This window comes from Octopus sinensis, linkage group LG7 (assembly GCF_006345805.1).
Source record: "Octopus sinensis linkage group LG7, ASM634580v1, whole genome shotgun sequence".
Taxonomy (NCBI): domain Eukaryota; kingdom Metazoa; phylum Mollusca; class Cephalopoda; order Octopoda; family Octopodidae; genus Octopus; species Octopus sinensis.
In genome coordinates this window covers 110,713,788-110,721,287 of record NC_043003.1, presented here as the reverse complement: position 1 = coordinate 110,721,287, position 7,500 = coordinate 110,713,788, and the positions used below count along the sequence as shown (strand labels likewise).

Sequence of the window (7,500 nt, the reverse complement as noted above, 5' to 3'; positions counted from 1 at the left end):
GGTTTCTTGTTCTCTTGTTCTAAAGGTTCTAAGAATCCATCCAGCCAGCCGTCTACATTTCATTGTCAGTTTAGCAACATGTACATGAAAGGTCGCGTCATCACTCATGTGAATACCCAGGACACGCACTGATTGTGCCTCTGGGATTGCAATCCCTCCGGGTCCAGTGTATTCATTTGGTATTGCATTCAGTTTTGCATGCTGATAGTATAAAGCTTGAAACTTTCCAGCATTGAACTGCATGCTATTCTTTTTAGCCCACTTGTATATTTCGTCCAGCTCACATTGCAGGTGTTTAGTGTCCTCAGGGTTCTGTATTGCCTGTGAAACTTTTGTATCATCTGTCATAACTTGTGATCGTGGCTCTCTGCGTGGCTGAGGGCATGTCTGAGAGGGCCATTATGAACAGTAGTGGTCCCAGAACAGTGCCCTGCGGAACACCGCTTACTATTTGTGTGTTAATGGAGGTGGCCCCATTGGCTACTACCACCTCACTTCTATCCTTCAGAAAGTCATGAAGCCATTCTCCCAGTTTTCCAACTATGTTGAGATCACGCAGTTTGTGACATATCATTCCATGATCGACTTTATCAAAGGCCTTTGCAAAGTCGAGATATATCACTTCCACATATATATATTACATTCTTTTGAACGAAAAAATATATAATCAGAATATGTGTTTTTTCAATGTCGTTGACTTTCTAAACCGCAATATTCTGATAAACTAAATATTTAAAACATACTTAAAGCAATTTTGAAGGTCACATTATGACACTTATATAAATAATCAGCATTTCTGTATATCCTTCACTGGAAACAGGATTTTTATATCAAAAATTGACGATACATGCCAGAAAACTTAATAAAATTATATTTATTATTCATAACGTTTGTCAGATATTTTACACGCAAAACTAATAAAATTAAACAGTTACATTATTTTTTTAAATCCTTAAAACGAAAAAATAATTACCCAAATTGCACACTTGGAAAAATATTTTAAGTTGTGTTTTCTTTTTATATCCAGAAAAGTATAACAGCGGTAAATGCAATAAGTATCGAGTGTTATAGAGAAAGATTTATTTTTGCTACGGGAACATCACGACTACTTTTACTTGATCTAGTATATTCCTTGAAAAATTATTAATATAAAAATGAATTTTTGAACCATTTCTCATTGGATAGATTTAATTCAGGAGTTTCTGATTGGACCGTTGATATTTATGAACTCTTAAAACCCCAATTTGAAAACATCTGCTTGTAGGAAGTATTGATATGACTCAAAAGCCTTATAATATTTGCATATGTGCTAGTCTGTGGCAGGTGTATCACCTGAATGGAGCAATTAAAACCATGGAAGGTATGCACTAAGTTTAATAGTACCGTGGTAGTTGGTGCACTGACGTGTGCATTGCCTCACTCTGTATGGGTATCGAAGGTCGCACAGATGTACGAGTAATGTAGTCTAATTCAGAAAATTATGCTTTTTGAGTTTGACATTGGCCATAAAATCGCAGACATTTGTTGAGAAAGGTGAAGGTGCAGTTGACCATAGTACAGTAACATGATATTTCAAGAATGTTTCGCTTAGGTTGCAAGAACCTCAACGATCAGGGCAAGATAGTTTGGACTAAAAACGTAGATGCCGAGGCAGTGTTTTAAGCAATAGAGACAAATCCTGCAAGTAGTGCTCAGAAATTATTAACTGAGCTCGACATATCATGTATGTATGTGACTGAGCATTAAAAATACCCGGGTTTGTTAACAGAAAGCGAACTCATGAGCAGCAAAACAAGGCAAGACCTCATACTGCGTGACCGATTCGAAAAACACTCTTGAAATTTGACGGAATCGAACTGATGCCACGACCAGCATATAGCTGTTTCCTGTCTCGCTCGGATTATTTCTTATTTCGACCAATGGGTGACCTCTTGCGCTCGCGACGCTTCATTAACGAATAGGGGGTGGACGCTTCAGTGGATGAGTTCTTTTCGAGGGACAAGACCTGGTATCAGCGTAGGATAAAAAAAAGAAAAAAGGGGACTGAAAGGTGGGTTCAGATGGTGCAACACAATGTCCAATACATTCAATGCTAGGCTGGTTTTGTTGTAACTTGACGTATAAAGCAAATAATCTACAAGAATATTCCAAATCTTTTAAATCGACACAAAAATAATATTTACATGTAATTCGATTTTGTATCCAGGTTTAATATTTTTCTAAGAATATGATATCCCTTTGAAATGTATTATAGAAGCCAGTGCCATATATCAAAGGAAGGACAAGGCATTATATTTCTTTTCTTTCATGGTTCATGCTCAGAAATAATTATAAAGAGAAAGAATGACGATGTTATTAATGCTTAAGGTACAGAGCTTAGTGCTATAAACAAGCCTTTTCGATTGTTTCAATGCTTTACACGTCAATTGTGTTCTTGAATGTAGTAATTGGAAACATTTTCTGTAACCCAAAAGTTGCAACGTGGCATTGGCATAAGAATATAACTAATCTCTCCATCTTTTATGGTATGAATTTTGGGCAAATTTAGTGTCTTAACGTCTTCAAGATAACCGTAAACACTCTTACATTCTAAAGAGAAAGACAAAACAATTAGTCGGGTGTAATTTATTCTTTCAAATTATTTTCAGAAATATTTACCCACATTAATTCTTATCCTATCATAAATATATTTTGCAAAATCTAAATTGGCGTAGTTCTGCAGTAAATATGGGCAGTAATAAATGACGCATAGAATACTATGGTCTGACAAGACATACCACATCTAATTTAGTAACTGTGCCTAAATGAAACTCTAGAATCTTCACAGCGTTCCCCGTAGGTCAGTGAGATTGATGATATTAACAATTATTTCAAATTTTGGTAAAAAGCAAACAATTCCTGGGGTGGGGTAAGTCGATTGCATCAATCATAGTACTCAACTTATCGGTCCAGAAGAGATGAAAGGCAAAGTCGACCTCGGCGTAATTAGAACTCAAAGTAAATACGGAAGAAATGCCGCTAAGCATTTCACCCGACATAGTAACTATTCTGCCAGCGCGTCGTCTTTCTGATGTATATTAATATTAATCTTAAAACATTGTATGAGACGCAGGAAGTCATAAGACAATCGCTACCCTAGATGTGTGGTTTTGGACACAGGAATGTTGTATAGATATGATGCAGAAAAATTACTGGAGCGAAAATACTTGAATGAATGTGAACTGAGCTCAGAAATATTCGGGGTGCAGAGACTATAATAGTAGAGACAGAAGAAGCAGAGTGTACAGTCTGTTGTGAATTAGAGGCTGGAGTATACCAGAAATAATAAATGAAAAAAAGCAGAAATGATTGTTATGGAGAAAATGCCTTTCATGAGAGGGCTACACTGGGATAAACAATATTACTCACTAGTGTCAGCAACTGCATTACTGTAAAACATATGGCTATTATGTGCAGTGCTGTGCTGTGCTGGTTAATTTCCTGATATAAGGGAAATGACCTCATTGTTTCTAATGTACAGCCTGAGCAATGGGGAATAGTTTACGTTTATTAAGGTATCATGGAAAGCCAGTATAAACGATTCAATTAAATCCAACCACATTAGAAAGGTACAAACTCATGCATTAAAAGTAAAGCGCCACAGCAAAAATAAAATCCATACGAAGTATAGAATCAGTTTAGCGGGAGCTTCCGCACGGGGTTACTATAAGAAATATGCGAATCGACAAAATCCCTTAAGTAGGTGTGAATATATATATATATATATATTTTACAATTGAGGATAAAATCTTTATAAGAAATTATCAGTAGTTAGCGTGAAAACATCGTAAGAGAAAAAATCCGTAAATTTTTCCACTTTGAAAATATTTATTCATATTATATTGAGGGTACTACTATTCATAGATACCGCACGCTAAGAGGGACCAATGCGGTCAAAACTACTAAAATAAACAAGATTTTGTTTATTTTAGTAGTTTTGATCGCATTGGTCCCTCTTCGCGTGCGGTATCTATGAATAGTAGTACCCTCAATATAATATATATATATATATATTATATATATATATATATATATATATATATAATATATATATATATAATATATATATATATATGTGTATATGTATATATATATATATACAAACAGACTTGCCCATATATGTCTGTGTTTGAAAGTGTGTGCCTGTGTGTATGTGTGTACAGGTGCGTGAGCAAGTGTGTGCTATAATTCCATACCTTGAAAATGTGTGGGATGATGGAATGATTCCCCTAATAGGAAGCCGCTGTTCTTAGGAACCTTAGCTCTATGATTTAAGCCTTGAATTTGGATGGCAGATTCCAGTAGGTGGCGTTGGAAATTGTTAACGCTTTTATCCATATATAATATATTATATCTACGCATAATTATATATATATATATGTGTATATGTATATATATATATATATATATATGTGTGTGTGTGTGTGTGTGTGTGTATTTTTACCTGTGGATATGTACATCTACTTGGCCGTTGTGAATGTTGCCGTACAAAATCTGTCTATATTATATTACTTTAATATTTTATTGTATATAAACAATTTATATTGTGTTATTTATTAAATAATTTGTAATATTTTAGTATTGAATGCATTAACAAAAGTTTTAAGCTTATATTATTACATTAAGTTTTTTCACCAAAAGTTCTTAATTGTATTAAGCTTGAAAAACGATAAATAATTAGTTTTTATATAATCTAAATAACTATTACATTGTATATTATAATCTGCCAATTATGACGTGTGAAACAATAAGACAGCGCGGAGACAAGAATATATATTCACGTAATGTTCTAAATTCTATTATAAGTATATAATTTTCTGAATTATTCATACATTTCTTGACTGCTGTTTAAATACGTTAACCAGTGTGAATTCAAAAACACAGCTATGACTTTTCCGGCATTTCTCTCGGACTGGCTATCCGTTTAATTGTTTCATGATATTAATAATATAGTTGAATGAAATGATTTTGTAATTGAACCATAATCAGTTTACTATTGTTCAGAATATTAATGTTTAGAATTTTCTATTGAAGGCCATTGTTTTTATTTCCATCTCTTTTCTATATTCTTCCAAATTTTCTATCCTTATTTTTATTTTGAGATGTTTCTTGCTATTGTTTCTTTCAAATTTGAATAGCTTTCATACGACGGTTTGATAATAACTTTAAAAAAAGGAAACATAAACGCATACAAAATAACTATCTATTGGATTGAATGATTCAATATAAATGTAAATTCTGGAAAACTACTCATCAAAAGTGTTTGCGTAGTTTTTGTTTACTCTATTATTTTCTACTGTTTTTCTGTAAATTAATTCAAAGATATTTACATGTAGAATGTAATTATATTTGTCTTAATTTCTATAGGATATCTTGTAAAATACAACGTTTTGTCGGCGGTATTTCCATTCTTCGAAAGTTCTCTGAGTTACTGAAGATATTACACGTAGAAAACGAAATTTGATATTCTTTTTTCTTTATATCCGTAAACATGTCATATTTTTAAAATAGAAAGCCATCGGTGGTATTATGTATTTCCATGTTACCCACTTCTTGGTTATAGTTAAAGGCAATAATTGGAATTAGTACACAAACTTGTTGCAGATTTGTCAGGTAATACTGGATACACAGACATTGCTTATAAATGGAATATTTCCTTTCGTTTAATCATAAAGTCAGGAAAATGGTTACAAATTTAAGTTCGTTGCTGTGAATAACATTCTGACAATCGTCACAAAATTATTTATACAATTAACTGTATATATATATATACGAACGTATACACCATGTTTACATATATATGCATATATATGTACGTATGTTTGTATGTGTATGTATATATATATATAATGTGTGAATTACAAATACGCTTGGAATGTAGAGAATTCTAGGAATAGACTCTATCTGGAAACCAATGAGATCGCCAACTACTTTCGATTAAAAGACAACTAGGATTTTATTGAACATAACCTCACCATTTACCTCTAATACTGCAAAATATTGAACCAATAATAAGAACATTTACATGTAACGCGGAAATGGACACATTAGATAATGTACTCCTTGATTAAATGTGCTGGAATGTGGCGATGATCACGACTGAAATGCCTGGATATTGGTGTATTGCTATGTACCTAGTTTAGATATAATCAATTGGAATATCTATTGCAAATTACTTTATCATATTTGATATTTTAAGTTCATCAAATGTTTACTTACTCAATAATTTTATACTTTTTGAACTGACAAATTTCATTTTATCAAGTAAATGGAATCTAAAGTTTAAAATATATTTCCTGTTCTTCCCTACATAACATTGTGACTCAGTCATTCATAAATAGCTGATTTTGTATGTCTTAGTATTTTTCTTTTTGTTGGTCATTATATGTTGAAACATCTGCTGAGATCAAAGGAATAATGTAGTTTCTTTGAATCAGATTTCTATCACACAATTTACATTATTTCCTCTCTGTTTACTTATTCATAACTGGGTTTTCTTGTATTCAGAATATTGATGAAAAGAAAGATTTTGTATAGCACTAAAGATAAAACCAATGTAAAATCTTATATTTCAATCGTATTTCGACATATGTTAAGAGTCTTTGATATATAGGACATTATTCCAATATTGTTTCTCGCTATGCTTCCCATTCGATTCACCAATTTGAGAAGGTGACTTCCTTGTTTCTTACTACGCAGAAAATGCTGGCAAGGTATTTCATGTATAGTGTATCACGTGTAAAACAATTTTTTCTACAATTCTGCTAATTCCAATATTAATATAATACATAAGTAGGTTCTTGCTAAGATTAATATGCCATATATTGATTCTCGATAGAAACTATCCGAATAAATTTGCAAATTAAATAACTCTAAGTAACACGTAATTTACTGTAAAATTTATGCCTCGATAAAGGAAACTAATGTTTCTTGTAATTGTGGGATGTATACTAATATCGTTTGTACAATTCAATTACTTGACTTATGTTATTCATCTTCTACATCATAGTTTTCCCATTACGTTTGCATTTCTGACGAAAAACATACATATGTATGTATAAGTATATGAATATATACATATACTTATACATACGTACATACATACAGACACATACACATTTATATATATATATATATATTATATATATATATATATATATATATATATCGTCTCAATGAGGAATTTTAACCTCTGATAGGGATATTTATCCAAGGTACACAGGCTTGATATATTAAATTTTGAAGAGGTATTTCTGCAATTAATAAATATAGAGTATCGTAAAATACAAATGCATTTATATATTAATCATTATATTCCCCAACTATTGTATCATTTCAGACACGAAATGAAAAAAAAAAACACCAAAATATGTCATTTTTGCATTTTAAATACATTGTTTGGGAAATCATCAAGGAGGAGAAAGGACAATAGAGATTAAATTAGGATACGTTTGAGATGCA

General features: G+C 32.0%; 1 protein-coding gene across 5 annotated transcripts in view; it reads left to right on the top strand.

Annotated features, from left to right (window-relative positions):
- Positions 1-7,500, top strand: part of LOC115214515 (gamma-aminobutyric acid type B receptor subunit 2-like) — a 1,118,481-nt gene that overhangs the window by 729,542 nt on the left and 381,439 nt on the right. The gene's annotated exons all lie outside the window — the stretch shown is intronic.